Genomic DNA, 18,769 nt, shown 5'->3' with positions numbered 1-18,769 from the left:
ACTTAGCATATTTTTCGATTATTAAGCTTATCGTGTACTTATTAATATATAATATTTGAAATTTTTCGTAAAAATAAAAAGTTGACACGTTTCCAAATGTCTAATTGTCAGATTGTAATTAATAATTACAATATTAATTTAAGTATGTGTTACAATAATAGCTTTGTTACATGTGCGTCGAAAGTGTTCCCTTTTGCGTCAATTTTTTGTGAGTAAAGTCGCCGATTTCAGCATTTTAATATAATTGTATAGCTCTTGTCTTTTAATAGACGGCGTGAATACTCCCGTGAACTTGGCACACCATATTCAAAAAATCCAAAAGTTTCTTCAAAGTTCTAGTATCTTTTCGAAAGGTTCTAGAGTTCTCTGTACGAATTTTCAAGAGTTCCGTTAATTAAATATAAAAAAAGGAATTTGAAAATATGGCGCGCTAAGTTCACGCAACGCACCGAATCGTAAAAATCAATTATTTCTTAAAAGTTCCAGCTTGTTTTATATTAACAATAGTTCTACAGTTCCTAACAGTTTATATCAATAGTTCTACCGAATTAATAAAAATAAAAATAATTTAAAAATATAAGGTGCTAAATTTCCGTGGAACTTCAAATTAAAAAAAAAATTAATTTTTATCGTATTTTCCTATAGTTCTCAAAGAGTTTTATAGTTTCTGACAATTTCAACGCATTTTGCGTTGAAAGAGTTTTGCCGATTAATCATTTTTAATTAATTTTTTAAGGCGACCGCTGGCGCATTATTTCCGATTGATAGGATGTGCTGAGAGTTTCTATCACTTTTTCGACAGTTCCCGACAGTTCTCGCATAATTCCGACTATCTCGAAGCATTTTACAAAGAGTTCGGTCGATTATTAATTTTTAATTAATTATTTAATCCGACCGTTGGAGTATCATTTACGATTAATAGGGTATGTTAAGAGTTTCTATCACTTTTTCTACGGTTCCCGACAGTTCTTGCACAGTTCCAACTTTGAGGCATTTTGCAAAGTTGGCTTAAATAATTAATTAAAAATTATTAATCGACGGAACTCTTTGCAAAATTCTTCAAAATAGTTGGAACTGTGCAAGAACTGTCGGGAACTGTCGAAAAAGTAATAGAAACTCTCAGCACACTCTATAATCAATCGTAAATGGTACGCCAGCGGATTAAATAATTAATTAAAAATTATTAATTGACGGAACTCTTTGCAAAATGCGTTGAAATTTTCAGGAGTTATACAACTTTTTGAGAATTATAAGAAAATACATAAAACATTAATTTTTTTGAAACTTGAACTGCTACGGAAATTTAGCACCTTATATTTTTAAATTATTTTTATTTTAATTAATTCGGTAGAACTATTGATATGATCTATCAGGAATTGTACAACTATTGTAAAACAAGGTAGAATTTCTAAGAACTAATTGATTTTTACGATTCAGTGCTATGCGTGAACTTAGCGCACTATATTTTCAAATTTAATTTTTAATATTTAATCAACGGAACTCTTGAAAATTATTATGGAAAATTCTAGAACTATTTGACAGGATACTAGAACTCTAAAGAAACTTTTGGATTTTTTAATATGGCCAAATTCACGGGAGTGGCGTGAATCGTGGAGAAAAACATTTCAGCACGACTTTTTCAGCATATTTAATAATTTCAGCACTCGCATGCACGTTATTTCGCGACACGCATTTGTTTGATTATTGCTAATAAATTTTGAACAATTTGTCTAAGTAGAAAAATATTGTATTTATTGTGTTGTGTATATACGTATATATCACACGATTGTTATCTACTTTTGTGAAACTTAATGTCTTTACTTTGATCTCTTTCTATTTTCGTGATTAAGTAACTCAGTCAAAACGATATATGAAATTGGTTTGGCTTTATATAAATTGTTTACGACAAACATATAAATTATGTAAAACAATTTACTGAAAATCCGAAAATATTCTCTGAGATGTATTAATGGGGCACATATAATGAAGAAAAGGCTTTCACGAACTTGTCAACCGGAAGCAGATTGCTGACATCTGTATTGGATTATTGATTTTACCACACGCCTCGTTCTACACTGATGTTTCCTTGGTATCGTTCCCTGTATCGACATCCCGGCCGTCTTCTATAATGTACAATATTGGTGATATCCATACTGACAACCGGAGCTGGGGATTATCGTTGCGTTACGAATAAACCTGTCTTGTCAGCAATGAAGACTCAGCCTTTAATACCAATAATGTGATCGTCGGTATATTGATCCTGTATTTTGGATTAGTTGCGCTTGGCAGAGGAGCTAATTGCAAACCCTTATGCTTTGTAACCCGCATGCAAATTTAGTTAACTATTATCCATTCATGAAGGAAAAGTATTGGCAGTAAAGCAGTATCATATAAAGAATGATTTCAGAAATCCTAGAAATCTAAAATATTGCATTTCCATTTTATTTCATACACATCTCTATTTCAAGTGTTTTTCAATTGATTTATTTTTGTCTCCCACATTCTTTTTTCTTCTTTATTTAAAACTTGGTACTAATACTTTTTGATAAAATAATAAACATTTGAGTTTAAAAAAATCTATTTATATTTGTAACAATTAAATATTAATTACCCTATGAAATTTATTGGTATTAAGCGGAAAGGCTTCACGAGAGATAGGTGCAGAAAGTTAAAAAAATAAATGAAAAATAACTTTGCTGATAATTTATTATTTGACAAAGTACAGCAAGTTTCCTTTTTTCGCTTTCTGTAAAAGTAATACGACTGTTCTTAAACGATGAAATGTGAATTTCAGCATTAATTCTTACTACTTGTCGATATCGGTGAATTCTTAAAGTCATATTTAATATCGACAAGTGAAATAATAAGAATTTGATATCGAAAGAATAAAGTTGTAATTTTATTATTCAAATAATTATTTCTGCTAAAGAATTCAATTGTCTTAGACATAAATTTGAGGTTTACTAAATTAGAGTTTAAGAGTTAGCTTGATATTCGTTAAGTTTCAATTTTGCAGTGGCAATTCAATTGAAAATTTTATATAAACTTTATTCTGAGCCTGAATTTTATCTCTCCACAGTCCGACAATTGATTCTTAAGAGACAATCGTATATGTAAGTACACATTTTTTAATCCACTTAATCATAATTTATATCAAAATTTAGGATAAAATTCTATTCATAACTTTATATTTGCAATTTCGTATTTTTATATTACGTGACGTTATGTATAATATAAAAAAGTTGAAGAATCAAAATTATGCATATAGGTATACAAAGTATACTATACATTAAGATACAAATATAAATACGTAAAATACGATATAATTCTGTTGTAAAATTCAACATAAGTTATAAAATATAAAATAGAAAAAAAATTTAATAGTTTCTGTATTTCGTTTTTTTGTACATTAATTTTTTTATACATTAAATATATTTCTAATGACAATAATAGGTCTTGGTGTACAGTTTGTTGTGTTCTTGACACTTGTTTTATAATATAATACCATACACAGTGTAGACGTATGCAAGACTCGTCGTACTATTAATCCACGCGACGAGACTTGAGACTGACTGGCGAATGGATTTGTAGTTTGATAATGTACACTGCGCGCTGTCATGTAATAAGACCGTCACGCACTGTGTTGTCATTTGCGTGGCAAGATTCGAGTCAGCAGGTAGTGGCCCGAATTGCTCCATGTGTCTATTACACTACTCATCGGAATACGAAATGCCAAATACCATGTCAGATGTTAAATGTGAAAATTTCCTAGATACGCTGATTATCAATTAGAGATATAATTTGTAAGATTTCTCATCTTATTTAATCAATCGTATTTAGTTATTTATATATTGTTTGTTATTTAGAAAGAAATAACATTTTTTAATCAATATAAAGATGTATTGTAACGCTATATACTAGTGTTGATTTTACAGAAAGTTGATTAATACAGAATCACATGCTTGTTCAGTTCTCAATAGTGGCCTAATTGTTGCTCTTTTTATCAAAATTATAATATAAAGATCTTCTTAATTTAAATAATAATCGGCCACGCGCGCAAATGTCATATGCGTAATGATTGAGGAAATAATTTGATGAGTGACTTTACGTAAGTGATATAAATCTGTATGTAATTTTCGTAATACTTATCTATAAATCGAAATGTGAAAGCCAATAATATTAATTGTTTCCATACTCAGTGTGCAAATCGATGATTAATCTATGAGTGGAATAATTTATGCTAGTTAAGCTTCGGAAATAGATGAAACACATTTTCACGATAATGATTACAATCTCATCAATTCGCTATATTTTAATGTTTCGATGATGCACTCATTGGACAAATTAATTTTACAGTAATTAAGTGAAACATTGAAATTTGTAATGAAATTAATATTATATTTTCAATCAAATACTCGATTAGGACATGATCATAATGTTGAAATCACTAAATTTATAATTATTTTGCAATAATTGTTTAGATCCTTATCGCAAATTCTATTCTGTTTGAATATTGATTTGCGTTTAAGGATAGTTACGATATAAAATATATTTCCATTCAATACAATCGTTTGTTTATAATAAAAGCTATTTTTCATTTTTCTTTTGTAGAAAGTATATATTGCAATAATAAGGATGCAATTATATATATAAATTTCTGGTATTTAAGGCTTTGATTTAATACAACTAGCGGGTCTGTTTTGCAGAATGAGTCGGATTAAATAAAATAATTGGCGACAAAGAACATCTGACGTCTTCCCACCATTCTATTTTTACGTTATTATGCGCAAAAGCGATATCGCAACGGCAAGCCGCGTGAGATGGTTAACATACTTCCTAGGTCGCATGTTGTCCGTTTATGCAAATACTTGGGGTTTACACGACTACGCTAAGCTATCTCGATAACTGGGAGGATATTTTATCTTCGGGTAAAACATTTCAATATTTTTTATAAGCCTGCGATTCCAGGAAGTCAATAGGCGATAAAAGCAAAAATTATCAACAACACTGATTGTCGAATTGTCAACAACAGAACCTTTCGTAACAGGACCACCTTCTTTGAGTGATTGTGTCACTTATATGTGAGGAGTGCCAAATTACGATTGTGAAAATACAAATTATGCATTCCGAAATTGTGAAATTTCAAGAAATAATTTCGGAAAAAGATATGCCTGCGGACAAGAAGAAAAGCGACTATGCACCTTTAATCTACTATTCATATATTTTTGCGCAATTAATATTTATGTGTAAGTTACATGATTCATATTGTTGTATGTTGAAAGCATAAGCGAGTAACCCACATTCACAAAACAGCATCCAATTAAAACTGTCATATTCGCTATGTGTCAACCCATGACAGCGGTTGTGGGATATTTCGGGAGACATATAACACCGGTGCATTCTATATAACGGCATCGAGGCAACAAAAAATGTCGTAAATTTATCGCATATTTCTCAACACTATTTCACGCACGTTCCATTGAATTTCTCTTTTCGTGGTGAGTTATTTTATTGTGACCATTTTCTTCGGTTCCATCGTGAATGGAAGTAAGCTTTTTCTCGTAGATTTCTTTGCGATCGGCATTTAGAGGGCTGCAATTGCGTTTAGTTTCCTATTGGAATTAATCGATGGTCTTTTTTCCAGTTGTCATAATGCTCCTTGGTTACCAATCAAATTTGCCGGAAGCTCTGAACTCTTTGCATAAAGGCATCGTCGTCTTTAGTGCGAGTCTCATCTCTTTTCCTGAGGTCTTTTATGCATGTTGTTCTAGGTGGAGCATAAATAATGCTTACGTTAAGAATATATTCGTGAAATATATTACCACTTGTTGACTCGCTCATACGTTATGCGCGGCATGTTAACAATAACGACACGAAATACGACACGCTTCCGCGTTCATCTCTCTTTTGCCACGAACCAAGTCCTCGGAGAGGACTTATTTTTTCGTAGGACAAACTTTGAGAAAGGCTTCCCGTTTTGCATCTATTTTTGAGCCAAATTTTTAAGTCTACGTGGTTTAGATTATTTAGAGAGTATGCAACGAAAAGAAACATGCCATAAAAAGTAGCAGCATCGTTACGTGATCATTAATCACTGTGAAATATCCTCATGCAAAGCAGGAGCTTTACCTCCTTCTTCCTTCGCTTGGCCCACTCGAAGTTGTATCTTGTAGGACGTAAGTAGTACGAGGAATTGCAGTTTGTCTCGGATGAGTTGCCTGCATGTAGGTTGTTACGATAGGCGGGTCGACGAGGGCATCTGCATATACCGCGGGAACGGTGTTTCCCATTGCCCGGGGCTAAGCTACATCGACCAACGCAGTAGTCTAATCACGATGCTCCAATTACAGATCAACAAAGTATTAATTGGACGTTGCAGCATACATCGTGAACGTCGTGAGTGTATTTGTGTTCACCGTACTGTTTGCGTTCCGTTTCATATTGACAACGCTGTTTCTATCTTGAAACTTCAAATAATAATCTTGCGCAATGACACTAGGGTATTTTAAACTGAAATGAAAAAGGCGAAATGTTTTTTTAAAGACGCATATGTTTTTTTAAACAAATTTATTTGTTATTTCCTTTGACGATTCTTGAGATTAGCAAATGAGAATATCAAGTATTATTTAATAATACAATGTTTACAATGATTTGAGGTGTTACAAACTGGAAGAGAGTAGATTTCAACATATTTTAAATTTTGTTTCGTAAATGTTTTTAATTTTCTACATATGGATCACATATATTTTAATTGTCTTAAAGATTATTGAAATTTTTTGATACCTTTTACCGATTTTCTCACTTTACATTATTCTTTTCTATACTAATAAATCTATTTGCATATTTTTATATAGGATTTTTCATCGTTTATCATCTGTCAATATTAGTTCTTTGAGTGATGGAAAGGTTAAACATTTACTTTATTTCGTGCGGCGATAGTTGCGATGCAGAATTAAGGCTTGTGAAATCACTTTGTGCTTAGAAATTTAATCGAAGAGATGATAAGAGTTTAGAGATTTAAAAACATTTATTATTTTATAAAATCTATTTTCTTAAAGCAATAGAATAACAATTAAAGGTATAAGTTAAAATTGCATGGCCTTTATTAAAATTATTCTTTTTAAGAATATCTTGCAATTTATTTTTTGGGGAAATTAATTTTTGAAAGAAAAAGAAACATGTATTACTATCTATCATCGTAAAAGTCAGTTATTCCGCTTCGACGTAAGAAGATCGTTATGCAAACACTCGCACCTTGGCAATTTCTGAAGTGGTAAACTTGCCTCACCATATTGGCGTTGAAGTGCGCGCAGTTTCCTGCGAAACACTCTTCATTGTCGCTATAAACTTAAACGTCGTGACGAAGTTCGGAGGTTCTACGTCTTTCGAAGTTTCCAGAGGCTTTTCGGCACCTTGCATGCTTGGCAACGTTGCGTATCAAACGCGTACTAGAAATTGCCAGTGGAAATTGTTAGATTGTATAATAGTTCCCAAATTTCAATTTTTAAATAGACATTTTCAAAATTTAAATGTTATAAGTTTTCTTTTATTTTCTGTTTTTTTTTAATTTTTACAATTATTCTAAAATATGGAGTATTTTTTTATACAGAATTTATAATCGTGATTGAAAATAAATATTATTTCCTCTTGCAATTTTCATTTTTGGAATATACATTAGAAAGAAAAATAGATCAAAATTATTAGTATTAATTTTTTGTTAAAATTTCTAAAATTATTACTTTTCTGAAAAAAATAATATATTGTGTAACAAGTGCAGTGAGTCGTCTATTCCCAATAAGTGCGGGAATTAAATGGATACATGAGCCGAAGACTCGAAAATATCGTTAATTACGATCACATGATTTAATAAATGCAATTTATTAGTACAGTGGAATTCTTTGTACTAATTGAAATAAGTTGTTTATTCGTGTTTATTTGTATTCATTTGTCTGGTCTAGCTTCAGTTTTGTGATACACGTTGTGTTACTTAACGTGCTACTGCAAAGTAACAAAAATTTTTGTTTTTTTTATTTATGTTTTTTTTTAATCGGCAAGTTTATCTTATTAGGATTTTATAATACTAGATAATGGAACGAACAAAAATGATAATAGTGTAACGTCTTTGGATTTTAGAATCTTGGATTATCAGTACAATAAAATTTCTTGGCTGTGAAGCAGTTTCGGCACAAACCATTCTTCTGTACTTATTCAACAAATGACTTTCTTTTATATTCACGGTTCTCAATTAAATTTAAATTCAGTAAACCCCATTTAAATTCGCATTGGCAGCTCTTTTCTATAGTCACACGACAATGTATTGTGTTTATACGTTTCGATTCGTTTGATAGAGATTTTATCGCCGACCTGTAGCGTATACATGACCAGGTTTTAGACCGAAGCAATTTCTACGGCTACGATCCAGGGCTCATAGTAACGAGTAAGAAAAACGAGTGGGAATAAGTAGAGAGAGGACGAATGACACCGCATGAAAAGTACCGTGGTCGCATTTGCACGAAATAAAACAAGGATGTTTCACGATATATCACTATATATATTAGTTATTTTGCCTAGTAAAACAAATTTTAATATTACTACGAATATAATAAACTCTATTATTAATAACTTTAACAATTATATATATATATATATATCTATATGATTTCATAAAAAAATAGTTACAAAAATTAGACATTGTAACATTTATAAGAATTGTGTTTGTGAAAGACAATAAGTAATTTAATGTTTTGAAATTATTAGTTTATTATGCAAATGATAAATTATATAAATAACGTCATTATTAAATCATTAAAGTATAAAAAAATTATCAGTAAGATATTATCAGTAATAATAATTCGCCTTAATTATTCGTTAATTACTCGTAACACATTATTTCTCGTTCTTGAAAGAAATGTTTTCAATGTATGTACATTTAATACAAGCTATTTCTAATCTTTGTTAGTGGCATTAATCTATATAATTGATAATATTCTGTTTCAATTAGATTAATTACGACACGGGATTTGAAAAGGGGTGTCTTGAAAGAAACTTATGACATGTAGATAAATTTTACGTATACATTCAAAGTTTATATTTTTTACTGAATTGCACTAGATACAATAAACTCAAGTATATATAATATATATTATATAAACATATTATCTTGTATGTACATATAAAACATACGTATTATATGTGAGATTTGTTTTCCGAGATTTACACAAAGTCTCGAAATAATAATATACATTGGTTAACATGATGTATATTTAATTATTTTTATAATTTTTTAATAATGTATTATAATAGTACCTTATGTTGCCAATGTGATTTACTATTAATAGTAAGACATTAACACTTTCACGATATTTTCATTTTTGCGGTAGACCCCTCCCCTCCTCACTCTCTCTCTCTCTCTCTCTCTCTCTCTCTCTCTCTCTCGAGAGAGAGAGAGAGAGAGAGAAACGTTTCGTATTACTTTCGTCTCGAGGGAATTTCGGTACTGCTGCTGCTTCCCTATTAACATGGAATCTAAATTTATCGTTGAATTCCTTTAGTCTAAACTCTATAGTGCATGCCGTGTTATCGCGATCGTATCACACGTGGGGCGAACGAACGAGACTCGGACTTTATCTGCTCAATCCTGGCGCCGTCGTGCAACCGCCAGCCCGGTGAAGGGGTTAACCGAATCCATTAGATATTCCAGCCAATTACGCGGCAGAGAGTAGCGGTTCTATCCGGGAAGGAAGGAAGGAAGGAAGACGAGCGTGAGGCGCGCGCGGTTGAGAGACGGCAACCGACCGAGCCAACGTGGTGAGAAGCGAAAAAGCTAGAACTACGTTGTAACGCTACAGTCATTCAAATCGGTCTAAGTGTACCACACGCTTTAATTTATTATTATAATTTATTTCAAAAAATTTAAGAATAGAATAATATTAGAGTTACATTTGAAATTAAAATTGCAATTAAGATGAAAATCACATTTTAACTGAAATTAGATATAAAATTAAGATTTGAAATAAAAGTAAAATTAAAATTTAAAATAATTTAAATTAAATTTTACTTATTATCAGAATTTAATTTTTTTAGCAACAATAGGACCTGACACTAATTAAGTGTGACCACATGATTTTAACCTATCAATGTATTTTGATTTCTAATCTATATCAGATCGTAAAAGATAGCAATTTGTCGGTTTGCTTCATTGCCGAAGGCGTGTTTGATTTCATGATATCTACAATGTGTATTGGAGAAATGTTATTTTATCATGAGAAGATGTAACTACATACACACACATACACAGAATATATACAATATATTTATAAGTACAAATATACATAGTGTCTACAATATAAAGTCTATCCTTATTCTTATACTTTGCAAACAGTTTAAAATTAAAACCACGAAATACATGTTCGATCATTTTAAGAGACTATACTTTATCGTCTAATTCGTCCCTATTAAAAAAGTAGCCTCTCGCAATAATCAAATACGTATTTCGCGATTTTTTATAATTTTGAATCATTTTTGAAGTATATGTATAGGTAGGGATAGATTTTGTAGACACTATGTATATTTGTATTTATAATATATTATATATTATATATTATACATTATATATACAATATATTGTATATTAGGTGTACAAATAAGTTTCCGCCGTTTTTTATAAAAAATTGGGCATTTATGATTTCAACCGATATGAAATTGCTTGTTGAGTCACCCCTAATGTAAGTGCAAGTTCTTCTTGCGTTTAGCACGAATCTTGATCCAATAATGTTTCCAATTCTGCGTCTTCGTACACTTTCGGCCTTCCCTCCTTACATTCTTTGTCTTTGATGTCTCAAATTTACGTTCTTAAACTTTTGAAACCACTCACGATAACTTCTCTCACTTAAGGCAGCTTCACCATATGCTTCTACAAGCAATCGATGCGCCTCAGCTGCAGATTTCTTCAAATTGAAGAAGTAAATCAAAAGTTCCCGCAAATAACGCTTATTATTCGGCTCAAAACTCGACATTTTCGCATACAAAAAAATATATTAACTGATAAAAATTTACTAGTATTTCAAGGTTGTTGACAGATGTCCAACCTTACGATAATGCGTTTTACATTTGACAATTTTAACCATAACTTACTGGTGACGCCAACTTTTGTCAAAAGGCGGAAACTTATTTGTACACCTATGCAATTGCACATAAGATGATCAATGATGTAATGCAGCATAAAAACTATATATTTAGTCCTCGTATTAAAAATAATACGAGGACGAATACGAACTAAAAACAATCAGAACAGGATATATAACACTTAATTTAATTTCTACGAAATTTATGATATATCTTGTGTGATAATATAATTCGATATGATTTTATAGAGGTAGTAAAATAAAATCTGCAACGTTTCAATTCGTTTAAATCGTAATTGTTATATTATATATATATTACTGTAGATTTAGATACTATTTGTTGTATGTAAAATATTGTCTTTTTCAGAGGCATACATGTAATAAAATTTAATCGACATCTATATGACTGCATTCTAGAGAGAATATACATACATCTACAGAAATCGTGGATTGTAACTTTGTGAAACGCATGCATGCGGGTACGGGCATCATGTGGAGAATTGCAGACACTCCTACTCTTACATAAACCAAATACACGTAAGCCAGATTAGAGAATCATAACATACCTCTATTCTTCTTAGAGCTTTGATTCGTCTAAAGTGAAATGTTGACTAATCTGGCTGGAGAACGACTTCATTTATATGAATTCGTGTGTATCGAAGCATTTAAATAGTTTTTACATCTGTCTTTAATAGGCAATTGTAAAATATGGAAATAATGATATTTTTTTACTTTAATGCAACTCTTCATCATTCGCTATTTCAATTGCGTATTGCTCTTTTGATTCAAAATTTTGTTTAAAATGATCAATAAATCTTGTTTTTCTTATACTTTTATGAAAATAAGTTAAATAATTAAAAAGATATACGATGACGAAAAGAAAATAAGAGAAAGTAGTCGGTATAAGTAAATACTGAACACGTGCGAGCGAAAATGGAAAGAAAATTATTACACACACACACACACACACGCGCGCGCGCGCGCGCGCAGACAGGGAGAGAGGGAGGGGGAGAGAGAGAGAGAGAGAGAGAGAGAGAGAGAGAGAGAGAGAGAGAGAGAGAGAGAGAGAGAGAGAGAGAGAGAGAGAGAGAGAGGGAGGGAGGAAGGGCGCACAACGTTAGCTACTATTAATATAATGGTTGAATTCTTTTTCTGATTCTCGTAATGTCAAAAGTACTTTTCTTTGTTGTAAAGAGAGTACCGACTTTGCTAAAAGTGAAATATTTATGCACATTTACGTCCGAATTGGGACGCGACAATGTTAACCGAAAACTATGCGAGCACTCTTGGGAAACTTTTCATGTAGTTTCATATAGTTGTACCGTGAGAATTCCCAACGTAACTTACAAAATTGTGTTTTATATAGTTTTCATATTTTCGCGGTTGCGTGCGCGGATTTTATCGTAATTTAAAAATTTTTATCTCTAAACTTGTCAGTATAAAAATTAAATGGAAAACACTTAAAATGAGTGAAATGAGAAACATGTAAGAAAGTTTTTGTTTTCAAATAAATAAAGTAATTGATATTGGATAAAACTTGACTATTATCAATATCTAATAACGATATTATTGTTAATATATGAAAATATATTTTTTGTAGTTATAATTGAGCAATAAATTCATTTGATATATTTTTTAATATAACATAAAAATATATTATAATTTAAAGAATAGTAAATTAGTAAATATAATTTAATTGAAGTTATATTTATTGTAAATAATATTATAAGTATAAAAAATAAATATTACAAGGAATAGATAAAAGAAAGTGTCATTTTTTGATTAAAGCGGATTAGACCTTTTAATAATATTTTTATATCAATTATTTTTATATATATTCTTCATTTCCACTGCGTCCCAATATGACTTAAAATAAAATTGTAAACTAAAGTTAGAAATAATATTTAAATTAATTTGATGGTTAAATTTAATAAATAACAATGCTATAAGCATTAAAAAACTGTTTAAGCATATATATATAATAACAAGTCGGATATTAAACTGAGTGAATAACATAAGAGATAAGAAGTGTCAAAAAATGAATGTGTTTTATATGCTAAATATTACTAGAATATCCATCAGATTGTAAAGAAAAAAAGATTGCATGCTGTGTCATGTAAAACGAAGATCGATTAGTACTAGTAATTTCATATTGATATCTATTTTGAATAATAATTGATATTTGTTAATGGATTACGTAGTCAATTATTATTGCTGCATTCAAGAAAAGAATAAAGCAGCCTATAATATTGCAAGAAGCAGTACATAGTATTATGTTAATTCATGTATTCTATTCGTTCGATAGTCTCTCGATATTTTACGCTATTCTTATCTCTATCCTTTCTTGTTTTGCTTTGCGAAGCTACTTGTAAAAATATAGAGAAAGAGAGTTCGGAAGTGTATCATGGCATCAAAATATCAAGTGTATCTGTATGCTGTACCGAGGTGAGTGTTTCGAAGGTGCAACCACAATTTCTCCCTAGAGTTGTAAAGTTTTGTTTCTGGAAACGAGAAAGAAGGGCATTACCTATCTTCTTACCTTTTTTCATCATGGATCCCATCGGACACTCTTGGTCCATCTTTTCAGGAGTTCATCGATAGATATTGAACATGCGGTGTACATTTCTATCGCGATATATAAGGATAGTCGGTTGCTAAGTTTTATTAATATTAAACCTATTGTAACGGGAAAGATGAAAAAGAAATTATTTTCTCATTTCATCGAGAGTGTTCTTCTGAAACGACAATAATAAAGTGAGATACAAGACATCAAAAAAATGAGATACGTATTTTTTTGTAGTTTCTTTTAGTTCAATCCACAGGTTTGATATATTGGGGAAAATAGAAAAAAAAATAGGTACAGTCTGTATAATACATTTGTAAAATTCTATTTCCAACATCCAAATTGGAATATTTTGATATACATATATCAATGATTTAATTAACGTTAATTTTTTTGTTGATACACAGAGAGAACGATTTCTTTAGATTTAATAAACAGTTTGTTTTGTTCAACTATTTACAAACATATATTTCTTTGTTTTTAATAAAGGAGTATGTTAACAAGTTATCAATTTTTGTTCTCTGACCAGGATCTAAAATTCGTATAGTTTCTTATAGTTTTTTGGGTATAGAATCACGTGATAAGATTTATATTTCTTCAAAGTATGAGGAAAATATCTAAAAATTTAAACAGTATATTGTGTAACAAGTGCGATGAATCGACTATTGCTCATAAGTGTGGAAAGTGGACGCCCGAGTGTGGTCCTTGAGTGTGAATTGACAGGTGAGAAAATGACCACTTTCGACGCACATACATAACTATTGGAATAGATATTTGTGCAGTAGTGCGGTTAATTGTCCATAAGTGCGGGATATGAACATAGGAGCCGAAGGCGAGCACGGCAATAGCCGATTTGTACATATCGCATACAATATTTTTTGTTACCTGTAGGTCGAAATATTGGTTCTTGAGTGTAGAGTGATACGTGAAAAAAGGACTACTTTTAATGCACAAGTAGTGAAAAAGTTTATTAAAACACCATTTTTGTGGGTAGCATTTGGTAATTGAAGCATATGGGTTTTTTAATATACTAGAACACAACATTGCGCGCGCTTCGCGCGCGCCACTTAGCATTTTTATATTGAACATTACACTTTTTTTTCTTCTGTAATATTACTCTCACACACTTTATCATATTTAATGCCTTTCTCTATCTCACGCTCCTTCTCCCCCTCTCTAAATTATTAATTATATTATTAATGATATTAATTATATTATTTTCATATTGTTCAATATTACTCTTACACTTTACTTTCTTATTTAATCCTCTTCTTTATCTCTCACGCTCTCCCACTGTCCCCCCTCCCCCCTCTCTCTCTCTCTAAACACAAATTAGTAATTATATTATATTTTCATGTTTCTTAATATCACTCTTACATACTTTATCTCCATACTTAATCCCCTTTAAATAAATTAAAAATTATAATATATTATATGTAATGTTACCCATTAATTTTCAATCAATTTTCAAAACTTTCACTTTCTGGCTTTCTTGTTTAATCTCTCTCAATAACAATTTCCTTTTATCTAATCTCTTTCCTTTTCTAATCTCTTTTGACAAAACTCACTGTCTCTCTCTGACCATTTCAACAACTTCTAATAATAAGCATTCAACAATTTTAAAATTAAATTTTTTTAATCTTATGCCTTAATAATACATCATTAAAATTAAATTTTTTAATAAATTAAAATTTATAATATTACATGTATTGTTACCTGATAATTTTCAATCAAATTTCAACACTTTCACTTTCTGGATTTCCTTTTAAACTCTCTGGATCTCAATTTTTTCTCTCTAATCTCATTCCTTTTCTTCTATTAAAATACACAAAATGTCAAAATAATTAAAACGCAAATGATACTTAATGAAAATAATAATTAATAAAAAAAAATAATTATTAAGAATGATAATTAATAAGAAATGAGAATTAAGAGTTTAAGATTCCTTTTTTTTCAAAATATTTAAAACGCAAATGTTACCTTCCCGAAATCTCTCTTTCTCTCTCTCTCTCTCTCTCTCTCTCTCTCTCTCTCTCTCTCTCTTTCCTTCTCTCTCTCTCTCTCTCTCTCTCTTTCCTTCTCTCTCTCTCTCTCTATTTCCTTCTACCTATCACTTAATTCTTGCAATTTTTTTAAACTTTTTATTTTTATAGATATTTATGTATATATACACTGGCGCAAAATAAAACGAGCCAAAAATTTTGACCGAATTTTAGGCAATCTTCAAAGTGATGCAACTTTGCGAAAAATCATCTAAATTACATGTACTTTTTTTTAATTAAAAAGCAAAGACTCTACTTTGAGAATTTCTAGGCGAAAGTTTGATTTGTTAAGTGCGAATACAATGCTTTGTGTATTGTAAAAATTCGATATTTTCTGCAATTGTCAGCCTATTGCAGAAACTTAGTTTTTACAATGCTCTGTGTATTGTAAAAACTCGATAGTTTCTGCAATTGTCAGCCTATTGCAGAAACTTAGTTTTTACAATGCTCTGTGTATTGTAAAAACTCGATAGTTTCTGCAATTGTCAGCCTAATGCAGAAATTATTTTTTACAACATTCTGTGTATTGTAAAAATTCGATATTTTCTGCAATTGTCATCCTATTGCAGAAATTATTTTTTACAACACTCTGTGTATTGTAAAAATTCGATATTTTCTGCAATTGTCATCCTATTGCAGAAATTATTTTTTACAACACTCTGTGTATTGTAAAAATTCATCACGATTGCGGAAAATGATGAATTTTTACAATACTCTGACAAGGGAACCTCGCGAGAACCCGTAATTTCTGATTTTAATAAAACTTGGCATAAATGTAGAGGGGGGTTAATACATGAATTTAGGAATTTTTAGTTGGTGCCTAAAAACGGTTTGAAGGGGTAAAACCATCTTTCAATGTTGAGACATTTTTGCTGTTTTTCGATATATCTCGTGAACTAAACAAAATATTAAAAAATGTTTTTATACAAAAGTTTTACAGCATAAATACCTCCATTTAACTACGCTATTCATTTAAAAAAAAAAAAGAAAATTATAAAAAAATTTTTTGTAAGTAAATAGCATAGTTAAATAAAGGTATTTATACTGTAAAACTTTCGTATAAAACATTTTTTTATATTTTGTTTAATTTACGACATATATCGAAAAACCGCAAAAATCGTCTCAACGGTGATTTCACCCCTTCAAACCGTTTTTGGGCACCAACTAAAAATTTCTAAATTCATGTATTTATTCTCTCTACATTTATGCCAAGTTTCATTAAAATCTGAATTTTTGAGTTTGCGAGGTTCCCTTGTTAGTTACAATGGGCCGTAAAGCCTATCTTTCACACGTTCGCACGCGGTATTCACGAGAACATTTTTACGTTTTGCTGATCGCCGCTAGCGAGTGAGACTTTATATGGCGCTTGTTATAGATTATGCGAAAGTGCGATACCAACAGTAACACCGATTTAATTTGCTGAGATGACGCAATATACCGTAAAATAAAAGGGCTAAAAGGAACATTCGATTATATGTCATCGTTATCGCGTCGTCCCACGCGAACGTTTTCCAGCTTCACAAATAACGTAATCCTGATGTTGCATCATTTAAGCCAGCAAAATCACAGCGGCTCATTTATCTTTGTATAATTCTGTTGTAAAATGTATGTTTTAATATAAAATGTATGTTTTAATGTAGGCAAATTTTTTTACGCTAGCCTCCGTGGCATGATTTTCCCGAGAATATAAAGTAATGATAAATTTCTACTATTTTTTTTGTAGAGTATAAATATAATAACAAGTATGCCATAACGCTAGATGTAATATGACAATGACAATATATTATCTTAAGACAATAAATACTTGTGTTGAAACTAAAGACATTTATGCAGAATGCAAATATGTAAAGTGAAATTAATTTAAGGAGCATAGCTACAAAAATTGAATTTGAATTACAAAAGAATAGTTAAATGTATTTATAACATTATTTAAGTGTTTAATTTTTGGCGACGTAGATTCTATATATGTATGTACACATGCAAAAGATGTAAATGTCAATTGTTGAACATTATAAGTAAAAAATAAAAATTAACTATGAATAATCTGTCAATATAATAATATGTGTCCACACTAAAATAATATTAAATATAATTTTTTAATTTAATATTAATTTCTTAAAAGATAAAATAATATCTTTCTTAATATGTGAGAACATTTTTTTTTAAATTTTTGTTTCTGGTATTTTTTTGATATACATACTTCAAAACATATCTTACTGATTCTTACAATATGCATGCGTCTAATTAATCATGCGATATGAATAAAGTATAATATAGTTACAATAATTAACGTTGTTAATTAACATTGATCTTTATTAATTAATTATGCATTAATAAACTTTACTCTCTACGTGCAAGGTATATGATAGCGGCTATTGTTCGCGTTAGTGTCTCGGATTAGCCTCGTTGCATTCGTGGAGAGAAACGATAGTCACGGCGGAGGTTGCAAGTTGCTTGTACGCTGAGGTTAGATTTCAGTGCATTTGCTTTAGCTAAAATTCTGTTAATCTTCCGCGGTGATTTACACACACATATATATACACGCTTTCTCTCTCTCTCTGTCGGTCATTGAAATCCAAACTAAAATGGAAAATAAAAACCAATCCTAAAACTGCATGCTCTATGTCTTAAATTAAATCGAGATTACTTCACTTTGTGTAATCAAATGCGTCTGACTACATTAAAGAAGATATTTTTTTTTGTATACGCACTACTATGTTATTTAAACTTCATAGCTTTCAGTAAAATTTCTATTATAGACGCAGACTATTATCAGATTTATAATATAATGTTAATGTATTTTATGTTATTACTATTATATTACAAGCGCGCGCTGGGCGCGCGCTATTTGACTTTTTACTTTAAAAATAATAATAATTACAATTTGATTTTCTCTATCTTTCGTTTACATTAATCAAACGTCTTCTGCAATTTTGAATAAAAAAATGTAAAGTTTAATTATACATACATACATACCTACATACCTACCTACATACATACATACCGACATACATACCTACTTGCATACTTACTACTATCTA

The 18,769-nt window shown here is 30.4% G+C and overlaps 1 long non-coding RNA gene across 1 annotated transcript in view; it reads left to right on the top strand.

Moving 5' to 3' along the window:
* LOC118645294 overlaps window positions 1–12,057 on the top strand; it is a 37,073-nt gene extending 25,016 nt beyond the window's left edge. Inside the window, exon 3 of the long non-coding RNA XR_004963049.1 lies at window positions 9,692–12,057. This is a non-coding gene — a long non-coding RNA (uncharacterized LOC118645294). The remainder of the gene's footprint in view (window positions 1–9,691) is intronic.
* The last annotated feature ends 6,712 nt before the right edge of the window (window positions 12,058–18,769 follow it).

Source organism: Monomorium pharaonis, chromosome 4 (assembly GCF_013373865.1).
Source record: "Monomorium pharaonis isolate MP-MQ-018 chromosome 4, ASM1337386v2, whole genome shotgun sequence".
Classification (NCBI taxonomy): Eukaryota; Metazoa; Arthropoda; class Insecta; order Hymenoptera; family Formicidae; genus Monomorium; species Monomorium pharaonis.
The sequence above is the reverse complement of the archived record's forward strand: the minus strand, read 5'-3'. Positions and strand labels throughout refer to the sequence as shown.